The 17,883-nt window shown below is 36.8% G+C and overlaps 1 protein-coding gene across 1 annotated transcript in view; it reads left to right on the plus strand.

The window, feature by feature from the left end:
* Positions 1–6,767: 6,767 nt before the first annotated feature.
* The window catches only part of Cp110 (Centriolar coiled coil protein 110kDa), an 80,419-nt gene continuing 69,303 nt past the window's right edge, over positions 6,768–17,883 (plus strand). Inside the window, exon 1 of the mRNA XM_090376108.1 lies at positions 6,768–6,862. The gene's annotated coding sequence lies outside the window, so the exon portion shown is untranslated. The remainder of the gene's footprint in view (positions 6,863–17,883) is intronic.

Here is a 17,883-nt window from a genome sequence, read left to right on the forward strand (position 1 = left end):
CAATCCCCTACTTCATCGGGGGCTTTGAGCGGATTGACGGTCCATTCGATGTAATGCATTACTTACTTACCCGTTTCTGTTTGTATCTATCACAGCTTTGCTATTTTATCCGATGCTGAATTCTAAGTTTCTTTTAAATTCCCATTTTTGACCTTTCCCATTGCTATTAGTTAAATAGGTATTATTTATTATAAATTTATTATGAACCGAATTAATATCCCATAATTTCTACCGCAACTGTGATAGAATACACAAAGCCCAACGGGTGAGTTTTTTAAAAAATTACAATAACTTTACTTACTTGATGTGTATAAGTGGAGGTCGTAGTGTCGAATCAGGAAAGTTTCCCATCCTACTTGATGTGTTTCGGTGGAGGTCGTCGATTCGAAAAAGGAATGTTTCGCACCCTTAACTTGTTTTATAGATGGCTATTTTTATGGCTTTGTCGCTTTAGCGTTTCCCTGTGTTCCGATGGTATTTTGGCGGAAGTCCCCGAACTTCAGGCCAAGGTCTATTATGGTGGTTTTGTGGCAGGTTAAATGAATTTATTTAGTTGTGTATTTACAATATTTTTACATTTATTTTATGTCTCACCTCGGACAGTGCCGGTACCGCTTTTCCAAGGCGTAACAGCACTTGTTTGTCCAGAGGCAAAACTATATACATATATACAGCCTCTTACTATGGGAGAGGGGGGGGGTTTAATTTTGGCAATAGGTTGTAGTGCATTGTAGTACAGTAGATATCACGTAAGAACTGCCATATACGCAAATATTAGAAAACACCATCCCAATGTAGACCCATATACTTTTATCAAAAGCCAACTAAAAATATAATAGTAATTACTCAGAAGAGTATCCCCTTATTTACTAGGTTTATTGCACTCAGGCGAGGCTCGTCGCCTGACTGCACTACAACCTATTGCCAAAATTAAACCCCCCCCCCTCTCCCATAGTAAGAGGCTGTATATATGTATATACAGTCGATTCCGGTTATTTGGGACACATCGGGACTAGTGCATTTTGGCCCGATTAAGCGGCTGCCCCAATTATCCGAAGTTTCACGAATAGTTAAAAATACAATTTACTCCCCCCCCCTTTACAATTAGTTCACTGTACAATCAAATCACGTTACGACGAACTCAAAATAGTAAAGTGCCGTTCACTATACGATGTGCAGTAAGCGCCGGTCATTATGATCACGTTTGTGAATTGAATTTTAATTCTATTAAACAGCGATTCTAATTAGCGAAAATAGGAGGAATATTATCCACAGGCTATAAAAGTAAAGATATATTAAGCACAAATTTACCCTTTATTACCTTACCAATTAAAAAATTAAATGATACGTGAAAATCGGAAGAATATACGTGATAATCGGAATAATTAATACGTACTGTAATATGTACATACTAACTAAACTAGTTGACATTTCTGTTCACTGACATTTGTTGGTGGGGGCTGAATTTAAAACAGTAAAAAGATAAGCAATCAATAACAAAGAACAGGGCACACACAAATTGCAAGTAACACAACACGCGCAAGTGAGAACGGAGTAACAAATTAGGAAGCTTTAAAAATAGGAATGAAGAGAAGATTCTGAAAATTATTTTTTTTATATGATTGAAGATTCCATGGAAGTGTAAACACATTTTACCATAATAACCCACAGAATTCCAGCTGCCGGTATTATCGCAAATTCAATAAGATCGAGTTTACTGTCCGTTTATGATAGATTGCACTAACAGAAAAGCCCAATAAACAGGTGGCTGCTAATTGTTTTTATTGTTTTATGGTTGTGACCTCCAGAAATCCGACCGAACTACGTGGTACGGTCGGAGACAATCGTAGGGTAATCTCCAGTGCTGAGGTCTCCTGCCCCGATTAAACGGCATTTTGTCCCAATTAAGCGAAGTAAACCCTGGTTATTTTCTCCATCGGTTTTTGTTTTTTAAGATTTGCCCCAAATAAACGGCTGCCCCGATTAACCGGTGGCCCAAATAACCGAAATCCACTGTAGTTTTGCCTCTGGACAAACAAGTGCTGTTACGCCTTGGAAAAGCGGTACCGGCACTGTCCGAGGTGAGACATAAAATAAATGTAAAAATATTGTAAATACACAACTAAATAAATTCATTTAACCTGCCACAAAACCACCATAATAGACCTTGGCCTGAAGTTCGGGGACTTCCGCCAAAACACCATCGGAACACAGGGAAACGCTAAAGCGACAAAGCCATAAAAATAGCCATCTATAAAACAAGTTAAGGGTGCGAAACATTCCTTTTTCGAATCGACGACCTCCACCGAAACACATCAAGTAGGATGGGAAACTTTCCTGATTCGACACTACGACCTCCACTTATACACATCAAGTAAGTAAAGTTATTGTAATTTTTTAAAAAACTCACCCGTTGGGCTTTGTGTATTCTATCACAGTTGCGGTAGAAATTATGGGATATTAATTCGGTTCATAATAAATTTATAATAAATAATACCTATTTAACTAATAGCAATGGGAAAGGTCAAAAATGGGAATTTAAAAGAAACTTAGAATTCAGCATCGGATAAAATAGCAAAGCTGTGATAGATACAAACAGAAACGGGTAAGTAAGTAATGCATTACATCGAATGGACCGTCAATCCGCTCAAAGCCCCCGATGAAGTAGGGGATTGACGACCATGTGATGTAATACAAATATGTATAAAGATGTAATACAATAAATGTATAAAAATGTTTAATATTTTATCATTTTGTCATAAAGTAGTATTGCTACAGTTTTTCATCTATAATTAATATGACAATTTCTTTAGCAATACGTAACAAGTTAAAAATAATAAATGAATAGGCCCTGGGCATTTAAGATAACCGAGTTTAGGCTAGCTTAAAGACCAGTAATGTATTAACCATAATACCTATGAGTAGAAAACACCCGTAATTTAGAAAATAAACACAATAAACCACAATAGAAAGATAAAATAATAATATATATATATATATATGTAAGAGATTACAGGTGGCCCTAATATAATAATTTGAATTTTTGTGGCTTCCTTGCGCTATATGGCTAATACTAATTACCTACTTTTAACTGAATTCTCTGCCGATTGTTGTTAAGGTTTTAGGCGCATCAGGGACTTACGCCATATATATTATTATTATGTCTGTAAATTGTAATTGTTCGAGTCCCGTCGATGATCAAAGGAATTTTTACTGGCTTTTTTCACAACGTGGCTGAGTTAGTCGATCTCAGGCGAGGACAGCATCGTTTTTCCTACTGGAAACTCGGGTTTTTCGTACAGCGAAACAGAAAATCGATCTCAGAACACACGTAATTTACGGAGCAATATGGCCTTTGTCGCTGATGCTCCTAAAACCCAACTACAACAACCAGGTTTTGATTTGATTTGGGGAACTAACTTGTTATTTTATTAACCTTTTATTTCTTAAATTTTAGTAATGGCTTTATAAAACGTAATTATAAAACCATTAATAAAATAATTTTTAATAAAATTAATTTTATGAAAGGTTTATAATATTTGCAAATTAGTAATGAATTAATTTATAATGGAGTTATAATTATTTATATTAATTTATTACTTAAAAATTATTAACTGTATAAATCTTAAAATCGATTTTTGTTTTAATAAATATGTGTAGAATTCAGTAATAATCTTTCATATATATATTTTTTTTTTGGTCATAACCTCGTTTTCATTGTTGGTCACTTCCCTCCTACTTCATTGCTTATCTTTAATAGACAATAACTCTCTTCCTGTATGAACAGCGTCCTTTTTCATTTAAAAAAAAAAAAAAATCTTCCATGAGTCGCTTCTTTTCCAAATCTTGTCTTGAAATTGGGTCAACAATTTTAGTTCTTCAAGGGCTTTCGTCTATACTGCAGTTCATGAATCTAGACGTGAAACAAAACTATATCTTCCTGAACAGAACAACTATTGAAATCCATTCTCGTTCGCTTTATAAGATCCGGAAAGGAACTATCTTGTGCTGCCACTTTATTAGGTACACCCCTGCTATGCACACAAATGGTTTGTCCCACAACGTTGCAATTCATATGACCACAGTTGTGGATATAAATGCAGCAGAACAACCTTTCTAGTATCAGTTAAGCGTACAAACCGTAGAAAGAATGGGGAAAAGAAGTGATCTAATGGACTTCGAACGTGGCATGGTAGTAGGTGCAAGACATGCTGGACAAAGCATCTCTGAAACGTTCTCCTGAACTTTTCACGCACCACAGTTTCAAGGGTGTATCGAGAATGGTGCAACGAACAGAAAACATCCTCTCAACAGCACCCCTGTGGAAGAATATCGCTTGTTGATGAGAGAGGTCAGAGGAGGACGGCTAGAATTGTGCAAGGAAACAGACGAGCCACAATGTCGCACATCACTTCACAATACGTCACAATTGGTGAGCAGAACGAAATATCACAATGGACCACTAGTCGCACTTTGTCGCGAATGGGCTACAGCAGCCGATGGCCACATCGCGTACCTTTGTTATCAATGAAGAACAAGACAGCACGTCTCTTATGGGCACAGCAACACCAGCACATGAGTTATGAGTTATTGGTGTGGGCACAGCAACACCAGCACATGAGACATGAGTTATTGAGGATTGGAAAACAGTTGCTTAGTCTGACGAGTCGCAGTTCCTGGTGCATTATGGTGATCGAAGGCTCAGAATTTGGCGAAAACAACTGAATCCATGGACCCGTCATGTCTGACGACTACTGTGCAAGGTTTTTATTTGGTTTTTAATGATGCATTGGCAGCTAAGACCATAATGCGCCACTGTGCAAGGTGGTGGAGGCAGTGTTATGATTTGGGCAATGTTTTCTTGGCACATGTTGGGTCCATTGAAACCCATAGATTCACGTCTGAATGCCACATCTTACTTAAACATCATTGCTAACCAAGTGCATCCGTTCATGTTGACAGTTAATCCTTAGTCAGATGGTTACTTCCAGCAGGATAATGCCCCTGTGCACAAAGCCCGAATCACTATGGAATGGTTCCAGGAACATGACAATGACTTTTCTTTGCTGCAGTGGCCCGCTCAGTCCATAGATCTTAATTCTATTGAACGTCGTTGGGATGAGCTGGAAAAGGCTGTTCGCTGCAGGCCTACACCTCCGTCGAATCTCATGGATCTGCGTGACAGACTGATGTCTGCATGGTACTCCATTCCTGCACAACGTTTTCAGCATCTTTTTCAATCCATGCCTAGACGAATTCAGTCTGTTTTGAAGGCTAAAGGAGGTTCAACATGCTATTAGGTAGGTGTACCTAATAAAGTGGCAGCACAATGTATCATAATTAACAGTTGAACAATGAAAATAAATAATAAGAATTTCAAAATATTTTAAGCGATTATTATTTATTCTTAAGTGATTATTATTTAGAAGGATGAAAGAGTTTTTGGAAAATTTTGTATTGTTCTCATTCTTTTAATGTACTATAGCTCTTAAAGAAGAACGACACGACACAGGTCTTGTTATTATTAAGACACTTTGCAGCAGTTGTTACTAATGCATTTATTCCTGAATTCCAAAATATGCCCTCGTGGGTAGCACAGTTGGTATAATCACCATCTTCCTCACACCAGGTAGAAAAGACATGAGTTAGAATCCTGTCAAAGACGCGAGGAATTTCTGTGGGCATTTTTCACAACGCGGCTGAGTTAGTCGGTCTGAGGCGTGGGTAGCTTGGTTTTTCTCCCGGAAACTCGGGTTTTCCGTCCAGCAAATAGTAAATCGACCACAGAAGACGAGAATTTTACAAAACAGACGTTATATTATTATTATTATTTCTCCATGATTGGGTGATTCCACTCCCTGACGGGTACTGCTATCAAGTAAACAGGGTGGTTGTAATGTCTGGTGTTACCGTTGGTCGTGGAACTCTCTGACTATCCTACAGGTGTTCAGGATTGCGACTTTCTGGAGTTCCTTGTAGGTGTTCTCTGGGAGACCTATTGCTGCTAGGCTGCTGTGTAGGATCTTTGGCATCATACCAGTGGTCGACGCGATGATCGGGATGGTCGTTATTTCTCGCATATGCCACATCTCCCTGACCATATTATTATTATTTTTTAAAATTTTATTTTATTTTTATTATTATTTTTTTTTTAGCTATAGGATGCAAGGAAGCCTTATGCGACTTATGCTGCACCAGCCAAAAAAAAAAAAAAAAAAAAAATTCTCGAGTTACGCTGAGAGAGAGAGAGAGTTAAAAGTAGAAAAGGGAATCACCAAGAAGAGAAGAATGATGATATCCAGCTCAGGACCCTGGGTGTGCCAAGCCCATATTCACCAGATGTGAGCCCTTCGGGTTCCGAGCAGTATGACTTAAGTTGCTAATGCGACTAAAAGCCTATATGACAACAAATCCCAAAGTGAGAATCAATAAGTGTAAGGCATCGTTTCTTCCATTTTTCAAGATTTGAAAGCAGCTTTCTTCTAAAAGTGCTTTCAAACCTTGGTCTGTACTTGTGTATGACCTCCAACAGATGATTCGCCGGTGTTATTGGTATTTTTGGTATTATACCACTAGGTGGCACTAATCATGTTTTGATTATAATTGTGTCTGTTAAACTTCATTTGTTGGTGTGTGTTACTAAAGTTGTTAACTGTAGTTATTTGTTTAATTATTTATTATGTTTATTGATAGCAGTTCAGGTTAACTGAAGATTTTTGTTTCTTTAAAAATCAGTTTGTATGTTTTATCATGAAGTTTTGCAGCATAGCTCTCAGTACACGCGAAAAACAATCTGTTTTTGGATAGCTATTGAATTCAAAAAAAGTAGATACGCTGCTATGGAATGACATACACACGTTTGGTGAGTGGAGAGCTTGCATGTGGTATAATCAGTAAGAAGTGACTTCTAAAGTAATTAACCATAACTGGCATATACACAGAATTAAAAGTTCTTAAGTAATAAATGATAATATAAAATCAAAAAATAATTACGTATCTAAAACAAATATATATATATATATATATATACACTCATTTTGTGTACATGTATGTTTTGGTCACAGGCAATGATATAGCAGTTTAGCTACCAAGAGATGAAATTAAGTAAGAAATTGGGATAGAAATAGACCCACCTGCCCTCATATAACTAATAGCCCAGAGTGTGGAAAAAATTAGTTGGAGGAAGGTAAACAGTATACGAATAAAGAATATGAACTTAGTGTTCGGCTTTGATTAATGACATAATGAAACATTTTGTCGTTAATCAAAAGCCTATTAGAAGCCATATTGACCAGGAGACTCGGGGTTTTTCAAAATCAGTGATGAAATTTTCATTTCATTATCAAATCTGGTCACAGTGTGATAACAACAGTAACAGCATCTGCCCCCATCCTCAGTAAATTAGGGACCAGTGATTCTGTAATAGGAAATGACACACCATATTGTTCATCAGTCTCTCTCGCAGCAAGTTCATTTGGCCACTGGTATGCTAGGAGATATATTGCTTGTTTGTTAATGTTTTTTGACAGCTGCATGTAATATTCATTGAAAAACTGAAAAGCTTTGGTGCAGAGGCACCTTAGTAATAGCATGAAAATTTTCATTTTCATGCTAACAATAAGTTCTCTACACATAGTTGCCACTGTTTATTTTCAAGGTCATGAAGTACTTTGATCTGTTATGCAAATACACCTGACATGTGCCATTATAAGTTTTTCATGTTCTGACTTGGGATACTTTAGAATTTTGTCAAAAACTGCCCAACAGATACATTGTTAGTACACTGGCTCCTTCCAAAGTGCTTTTGTTTTATTAACTGACTTTTTTTTTTTTTTTTTTTTTTTGACAGAATTTAGTCACAAGCATCTGTACTGTACATTCTGATGAAAGATATCATTTTGTTTCTTTTGATAGAGGCTTTCAAAGCTTATTTTCTTTTGCCAGCCTAACTGCTTTAATGCTCAATCCACCAGAATATCCATTTCCATATGAGGCAAAAAAAAAAAGAAAAAAAAAATCATCACACGCCATTTCACAAATATCTATTGTAACTTTGTGCATTTCAATGAACAGACATGTTTTAATTTGATAAGAGTTATCGTCTGTCTGCATTTTATTTTTTCTAACTGATTGGAGATGCTTTGTTCCCTCCAGTGGCAGCAACAAGATTTAGATATATGTTCACTTTAGAAATGATTTTGTGCTCCACAAGTTAACCTAAAGTTACTAATTTTGTTTTTTATTTATTAAAAATATGATGATAATTATTAAAAAGCAAAAAAGTTAATAATTTTAGACTAACTCGTGGATAACAATGTTCTTTCTAAAGTATAAGTCCAAGCTTTGTTACTGGAGGGAAGTGAATGTCCTCTGACAGCGCCGACCGGGCTAGCCGAGTGGGTAAAGTACCTGCCCGGCAACCCAAAGGTCGCGGGTTCGATTCCCGCCTCGGGCTTGGATCAAAGTACTGCAAAAACCTTGGGAGGTGCAATATGACCACAGAAGCCGATGCGCCAACAACTACCAAATCAATCAAATCCTCTGACAGCTAGACATAAAAAGAAAACACAAAGAGGCATACTGTTATTAAATTATTTCAACATCTGTGTTGAAATATAACCTGTTCCTTTACTTTGGTAGTCTTTTTTTTTTTTTTTTTTTTTATATAAAATGGCCTGACTCGGGTTAAGCACTGAGGTACATGCTGCCACCTTTTGGGTTACTTTCTTCTGGCCATATTGCATTTATAGGCCCATCAAAAATATCATGCTGAAATAGCCTTATCAGTTGATAAAGGTTTTTTAGGTTATATGTCCATACACAAACTAAGAGCAAAAGTCATATCATACCTTGTGTCTATATGGTAGCCTTGGCTTCCAAAATGTTTAATAGCATTTTAAATTTGACTTGGCGCATTATGGCCTTAGCTGCCAATGCGTCATTAAAAACCAAACCAAACCTTGTGTCTATAGCCTTTGTTCTTCCACACTGTGGAAAAGACCTGGGTTTGATTCTTATTAGATAGAAGAAACTTTTAAGTACTTTTTTTTATACTGTGATTCAGATTACCAACAAATTAAATGAATATTTTGCAACAAAGAAGTTTTTAGGGATAGGAATACGAGGTGTGCCAAGTTATAACTGGTAACAAAATGATTTTTTGATAACTGAGAAGAAAGGGTAAAAGAAAATCTTAAATTTCTCTTTTACTTTTGGTGCCTTTTATGTACTTTTAGAAAGCTAAACGTATGTAAGGCACCTTGGTCTGATGGGATTTATTCAATTATATTAAAAGCAGCAGCAAAAGAGGTAAGGAAATCTTTGACCATAATTACAAGAGCATTTTTGGATTCAAGGGAGGGTGGACTGGAGATGCAAATTTATCCCCATTTCGTATTGGAGAATAAAAGGGTGAAAAGAGTAATTACAGAGCCTTAATTTCTGTTCCAGGATAAATAATGGAGTCTGGTTAAAGTAGTATTGGCAAAGTATTGGAAAATTACTGAAATTACAGCATGGATTTGTTAAGGGGAAATCTTGTCTGGCCAATCTGATTAGCTATTATGATGCAGTAACAGAGAAAATGGATGCAAAATATAATTTTGACAAGTATATAATTAGATTTCAAAAAAGCTTTTGACACTGTTGCACGCATGCATGTGAAAGACTGCTGGACAAATTGGCATTGTGGTCAAGTTACTTACTACTGTACTATGAAAAAAGGGAGCTTATTGACAGATGACAGAGGATGGTTATTAATGTGTACTATTCTTCTTGGACTAATGTTATTAGTTGTCTCCCTCATGGTCAGTGCTGGGCTTATTGTTTCTCATATTAACAGTATTGATGAAGGCATATCAAGTTTAATGTATTTAAGTTTGACGATGATATAAAAGTTGGCAGGGTGGTTAATAACAGTAATCAGGATGTTCTACTCCAACAAAACCTGGTTAAATCAGGCCACACCTTGAGTACTGCATACAGGTCTGGAGGCCTCATTTTAGGAATGACGTAGAATTGCTAGAACGAGTACAGACGGAATCTCCGTAGCCAGGTGGAAAGGAGCAGCAGCAGTGCATAGCACACGCTTCTTGATTAGACCGGGGTTCGAGCCCATCACCACCAAATATGGAGGATGTGGAAAGGTCGGGGAATGACCACCGCATATCCCGGAGCAATATGGCCTTAGTTGCTAATGCTCCTTAAAACCAAATAACGAACAAATGAGTACAGAGAAGAGCAACAAGATTGGTGAGAGGAACAAAGGGGTTCTCTTACCAGGAGAGGCTTAAATTCTGCAAGTTGCAGCATCTGGAGAATAGGCATCTGTGAGGTGATCTGATTGAGGTGTACAAGGCCTTGAATGGTTTGAGCAGGCTCAGTGCTAATGGGATACTTTTGCTTGCTCAGATTAAGAACCTGAGGAGGCATAGATTCAAATTGAGGAAAGACAATTATAGACTAGATGTGTAGAAGTTTGCCTTTAGCCAGTGGGTAGTTGTTTGTTGGAACAGACTTCCATATGTTGTGGAAGTTGATAGCTTAAATAAATTTAAGGCTGAACCAGACAAACATTTGGAGTGACCGGATGGGTGAAATGGGAAGTTTTTTTTGGCTGATGATAAGCTTGCTTTCTTCCATCATATGCCTCAACTAATGCTGATGCTAAAAATTAGGTAGATGGGCTGATAAATGGCAGTTGAGTTTTAATATTGATAATTGTAAGGTATTACTGCACTTGGGGAGCAGTAATCGCAGAATAACATACCAGTTAGGTGATACTACACTCATGTCATGGTCAACAAAACAGACATGAGTAATTGTACGGTCTGATATGAAGTTTCCTGAGCAGTGCAGATAGGTTACTAGGACCTACTATGTAGAAGTTTTGTTATATTTGAGAATGTTTTGTATGATGGAATATGCAGACCCATAGCTAATGGATATGACCTTCCACAACAACAGAAACAGTAACAGTCTGCATGACACCTATGTAGAAAGGTGTCAGCAAACTTATTGCTGACACCTTTCTTACTACTTATTGCATTGATCTCATATTGCAGAGGCTTTCTTGCTATTTATTGCATCGATCTCATATTTCAGAGGCTTTCTTACTACTTATTGCATTTATCTCATAGTGCAATTCCAAGGCAACTTTGCCACAAGTTCCATTACTAAATGAAAGGCAATGCTCCATTGGAGAAGTATATTGCTTTTTGTTTAAAGTGTATGAGTTTAAGGCAATAAATATACTTCTCCATTGGAGCAGTGTCTTTTATTTAGAGTAGGGCAATACCAAAGCAACTTATGGTGAAGTGCCTCTGTAAATAAAATGTAGGTTGATGCACTAAATAGCAAACCCAGTTTGCTCACATCTGTGTACAGCAAGAGGCTATGCCCAACATGTATAACAACTTATTCCCGTAATTAATAATTTTCTTACTAAAAGAAAGCTTCCTACAATCCAGTCTGAATTTCTTTCTCCATTCTTTGCATTTATATCCCCTAATTCTGGAATCATTTATAATTGTGAATCTGCATTAATTCATATAGGCTCTGAAAATGGATAGTTTTGCTGTTTGCTTTCAGAGCTTATATAGACATCAGTTGGGTCTCCTCTAAAGTGTTTGGTTGCCAGGCTTTGTAGCACACATATTTGAAGTATTTCCTCATGTGGTGCTGTTTTGCCTATCTCTGGACCTTTTCAAGAAACTTGATGTTTTTTTTTTTTTTTTTTTTAGGTGCAGCCTCTGTACTCCGGCACATTATTTTACATGCTGTCTTGTATGGTAGAGTTTCAATTTATGTTTATTATAGTTTGTTTATTTTTATTTATTATCCATTTATTTTGACAGCAGATACTCTAATAAGCTTTGCTTCTTTGAATTATTCTTCCATTTTAAGACTGATATTAAGATGCATTGCCATTCAGTATTTTTAAAATTAACAGACTTATTTTTGTACTTGAGTTTGTTATGAACTGTAAACATGGACCAATGACTGTAAACATGGACCAAACTTGGTAGACGAACTGTGCAAGACAGTAGCTAGCACGAGTTGGGAAAATTCTACAATTAAAGCTGTGGAAGCAGTGGCACTAAACCAGCAGCACAACAAAAGCCAAGTGCATGCATTATACATAAAATTTTTGCTGCTGCTAACTAAACAGACTGATAGTAAAATAAAATAAAATGTTTAATTAGCATTGGTAGAGGCATACAATGCAAGAAAGCAAGCTTATGCAGCATCAGCCAAAAAAAAAACCCCTCCCATTTCATCCCTCCATTCATTCCAAATGCTGCATACCAATCATGCATTAATCATGCTGCATACTAAAATCCACATGAAGCCACAGAACACAGTAATGTTCTCATAGTCTTTTGTAATGACCTCAAACCCCACAACAATATAAATCATAGGCACTATAAATAGCATAGGAAGTATAAACATAGACACCATTTCAGCAGGAAAGAATATAAAATGAAATATGATAAATTCTAGAAGGTACTGAAAAAAAAAAATTACATATTAATGGTAAAGAAGCACAATTTAAAATATTGCAGCTGAGAGCTGAACCCTGGTGAAATACCTTCAGCAAGTTTTATGTGTCAGTTATATCAAATGACTTAAGAAGAAAGATGGGCAAATAGGCATTTAAAACTCACACAAATATTCTTAATTGATTCAAACCAACTGATTAATTGACTTAAAAGTACTACCATATCTATAATAGAATAAGAAAAACATGTGCTGCATGTAATTAAATTAAATTTAGAGATTTAAATGGAAACAGTTCAGAATTTAGACAACCATGTTTTACAGTCTGCTATTCGAGATCTTTGACTATGGTAAGTAAACTGAGAAAATGAGGAAAAAACTGATGACTGCCTTACATTGTTCCTCAATGAAGAAATCTGGACCAACATACAGAGTTTCATTTAAAAGACATTGACTTTTTTTTGTCTCATATAGGCTGAATTTTTTAAATTTAATGTTAAAACTGGACTAAGTATTATATGTGGATTTTACAATTTATAAATTAAAATTTTGTCCAATCAACTGCTGTTTTTGATGCATGCTAAACCAAAGATGGGAAAGCTGTTCCCCATCTTTGGTTTAGCGTAAAATGCCATCAGTTTACTTCCGAAATGAATGGGTTTTATTTGAAGTAAAAATAAATGATAATAGTAATAATAACAATACAATGGTTGTAAAGTGAGGAGATGCAATATAAACTGCCCTCATACAGCCAGCTTTATGTGCATGCTGAAGAGTGAATATCACATACTACTTTTTTTTCCCCTTTTTTTCAAATAAAACAAATGTAAACCATTGCAATCGCAATGGTTTACATTTGTTTTATTTGAAACATTTGTTTGAGAACAACTTCCCATTGAGAAAAAAGTAGTGATGATTAAGCCAAATTTAAAAATTGTAAAATCTAAATGATTGTATTTAGCCAAATTTTGACATCAAATTCAAAACTTTCAGCCAAAATACGACAAAAAATTTCGAACAAAAAAACAGCTTAAACCTGAAAATAAGTAAGATAGACTCTAATGTGTTTTTAATTGAAACATCCTGTATATGCGACTTTTCAGTACCTTTCAGTTATAAGAACTACAAAGAAAACAGGAAAATCTTATTGTCCAAGAAATAAGATAGAGATACCTTTGATATCAAGGACTTATGTGTGATTGGTATTGCAGTGCTTCCTTAACATTTATAAATGGGAAAAAAATGGATAATGAAACTAGAAAAAAAAACTATTCAAATTGTTGCAGAAAATGCCTTATTCAGACTCAGATTGTGAAAGACAGTTTGCAATTAGCAAAGCAGAATAACTTCATAGAAGAGGTAATAACAATCACTGAATTGTGGTTTTCAGAGTTTAACTAGAAGTATTTCCCAGTGGAAACATGTTGACTCATCATTGCTGAAAACATTTCAGGTGGCAACTTCTCAGGAGACAGTTCTGTATGCCATATTCTGGGACTCATAAGGTATCATTTTCTAATTGCAAATTAGAAAATGATACCTTTGATGGAACCTATTCACTGGAATAGGTTCCATCAAAGCTTGGAAGAACAAATTCTTTTCAGCTCTGCAACAAAAAAAAAAAAAAAAAAAAAAGGCATAAAGTGCTGCCGAACAATGTGGTTTTTCATTATGACGGTGCACTCCACTGTTGACTGTAAAAACATCGAAACATTTCTTTGGTACAGCAGTGTTTTTTCATAGTTAGTCAAAGAATTTGAACTCGTATCCCATTCCCAAAAGACCTAGTTCCATAATATAATGTTACCTAATGTCACATGTATTAGGAGAACAGCATAATGTACAGCTCCAAAGTGAAAGGAATGAATTCAGTCCAGCTTTTTGCAAAAAATTAGCATTCAAAAATATATATAACCATGTTGGTTGAAGTTCTTACATTTTGACTCTAATTTTTGAGTTTTCTACATAGCTGACATATGGTAATAATCCCCGTATGCTGTCAACGACTGGTCAACATACTGCAGTCTTCTCTAATCTAGTTTCCTACGTTTATAAATACTCTACACACAATATATTTACGTATTTGCTAACTTTGTGCAGATGGTCAAGTTCATCATTCAAAACTATTTTGGGGAAATGTATGTAATTAATTTATTCAACAGTCGTATCCTATGCTGAATGCAAAATTCATATCCCTCAACTTATCCTAGCTTCAAGCTGGTATGCACTATTTGGATATTCTGTTCTCCAGTAGGTAGAATCCAAATAGGAACCCAAGTCACAAAGAAGAAATCCAATTATTTACATAGGTCCTCTAACCAAAAGTTAAGGGACCATGTAGGTTCCCTAACTTTTGGTTAGAAGTCTATTTGCTGGTATTTCACTAAAGGAAGGAAGGCCAAGAGAGAACTCTCTTAGCCTCAGGAGACCTAGCTCCAAGCAAATTTGAGCTCTTCATAGAACTGAAAATTGATCTCTTGAACCCTGATCTGTAACACAATTTGCATTGGAATCAGCAATTGGCCAGTCAACATATCCCTCCTCCATAATGGAGAGAAAAATTGTGTTTTCAGCCTTTTCAGTTCTCCATTGCAAAAAATCTGTGATTGCTGGAGGAACTTAGCATTAGTAGAGGCATATGATGCAAGAAAGCAAGCTTATGCAGCATCAGCCAAAAAAAAAAAAACCCACTCCCATTTCACCCCTCCGTTCGTTTGAAATACCTGTCCAGCTGAGCCTTAAATTTATTTAGGCTATCAACTTTCATAACAAGGGATGGAAGTCTGTTCCACCAACCAACTACCCGCTGGCTAAAGGCAAATTTCTGCACATCTATCCTACATCTGTCTTTCCTCAATTTGAATTTATGCCCTCTCAGGTGATTATTCTGAGCAAAAGGAAGAATCCCATCAGCATTGAGCAGGCACAAACCATTCAAGGCTTTATACACCTCTATCAGATCACCTCGCGGTGCCTAGTCTCCAGACACTGTAATTTGCAAAACTTAAGCCTTTCTTCGTAAGAGCACCCTTTGTTCCATTCACTAATCTTGTTGCCCTTCTCTGTACTTGTTCCAGCAGCTCTACATCCTTCTTGAAATGAGGCCTCCAGACCTGTATACAGTACTCAAGGTGTGGCCTGACCATTGCCTTATACAAGGGAATAATCACCTCCTTATCCCTGCTAGAAAAATTCCTGTATATCATTGACAAGACACCATGAGCTACTCTTGCAGACCGTCTGCACTGCTCAGAAAACTTCATATCTGCCTGCACAATTACCTCCAGGTCCTTTTCATTCTCAACCACTGTCAGTGTAGTACCACAGAGTTGATACGTTGCTCTGGGGTTACTGTTTCTCATATGTAGTACTTTACATTTGTCAATGTTAAACTTCATTTGCCACCTCTCAGCCCATCTGCTCAACCTTTCCAGATCCTGTTGCAGCAGCATACTGTCAGTAGTGTCCTTAACAACCCTGCCAACCTTTGTATCATTTATACACCTCTATCAGATCACCTCGTGGTGCCTAGTCTCCAGACACTGTAATTTGCAACACTTAAGCCTTTCTTTGTAATAGCAACCCTTTGTTCCATTCACTAATCTTGTTGTCCTTCTCTGTACTGTTTATAGATAAAGGGATGGTTGAGGGGAAGAAGACAGAGAGATTACCACTCTCTGTCTGCTTCCCCTCAGCCATCCCTTTATCCATAGCAGCAATTTGCCTCCATTGCCACACTGCTCCAATTTGTGCAGCAGTCTTCCATGTGCAACAGTATCAAAAGCCTTTCTAAGATCCAAATATATAATATCAAAGTTATTCCCTGCATCCAGTTCTTTTGTTACTGCATCATAGTATCCAAATTGGTCAGGCAAGACTTTCCCTTAACAAAACCATGCTGTGTCTGAGCTATAACTGAAGTCTTGTCTAGATGATCCTGCAGTGCTTCTTTAACCAGTGCCTCCATTAATTTTCCTGGAACAGAAGTTAAACTCACAGGTCTATAATTACTTGCATCAGCCTTTGATCTTCCTTTGTGAATTGGGATCACATTTTCACGTCTCCAGTCTATGGGTACTTTCCCTGAGTCCAAAGAAGCGCTCATAATTATGGCTAAGGGTTTGCTGCCTCCTTTAATATAACTGAATAGATCCCATCCACCCTGGGTGCCTTTTTTATGTTTATCCTCAACAATTTCTCCTCCACTTTCCTCTCAGTTATTACAAAATCATCTAGCTCACTGCCAGAGTTTGCTTCACCTCTGGCATTCCCCTTCCTGAATAACTCCTCATGTGCGAATGTAGATGCAAAATACTCGTTTAGTATGTTAGCCACCTGAGCAGGATCATCAACAGTTGAACCATCAATATCCATTGGACCAATCTGATTCATCCCTTTCCTTGTAGAGTTTACATAGGTAAAGAACTCTTTTCTGTTTTTCTTTGCATCTTTTGCCAAGGATTTCTCAAAATCTGCTTTTGCCTGCCTAATTTCCTTTGTGACTTGGTTACAGACCAGCTTATATCTATCATAGGCTTCCATGTCACCCATTAATTTATATGTATCTCATGCATTTTTCTTCTCTGCCATATGTCTCATTAGTTCATCTGACATCCATTTAGGCCTAAACCTTGAGCAATATTTCTTAGTTGGTATGTAAAGCCTAGTAGCTTCCAAGATAAATTCTTTGAATGCTTCTCATTTTGAATTTGCTGTTGGTAACATCATCAGTTGGTCCCACTGTATAGAATTTAAATACTGTTTCAGACCATCATAGTCGCCTTTATGAAAGCAAAAACACTTCCCTTTACCCCTGATGGTAGTTACCTCTTTGAGTAAATCCCACTTCAGCACACTGTGATCACTGCCACCTAGTGGTTCCTTTATCTGCAGATTCTTAATGCATGTAGAATCACTACTGATAATCAGATCAAGAGTATTACTCCCTCTAGTTGCCTCTCGAACATGCTGATGTAGAAAACAATCATCCAATAAATCTACAAAAGCCTTGCTAGTGTGTGAGTGACCAACCCACAAATTCCAGTCAATATCTGGGAAATTAAAATCCCCCATTATAAGACTCTCTGATTTACTGGCCCATCTATTTCACTGTACAGTTTCTTATTATACTCATCAGAGTCATTAGGCCTATCGCAAACTCCTACTCTCAATTTTGATCTCCCAATGCTTATGTCACACCAAACTGACTTGACACTGCACTGTCCATTGATGTCAACTGGCTTCACTTCCTTGGATTTTGTGTTTCTTAACTAATAGCATAACCCCCCCCCCCTCCTTTCCTATCCTGTCTATCCTTTCTGTACATACTGTACACCCCAAATTCCAGTTCTGCATTCCTTATATCTGTGTGACACCACGTCTCTG

Source organism: Mastigoproctus giganteus, chromosome 6 (genome assembly GCF_048544385.1).
Source record: "Mastigoproctus giganteus isolate SK-2022 chromosome 6, ASM4854438v1, whole genome shotgun sequence".
NCBI lineage: Eukaryota > Metazoa > Arthropoda > Arachnida > Uropygi > Thelyphonidae > Mastigoproctus > Mastigoproctus giganteus.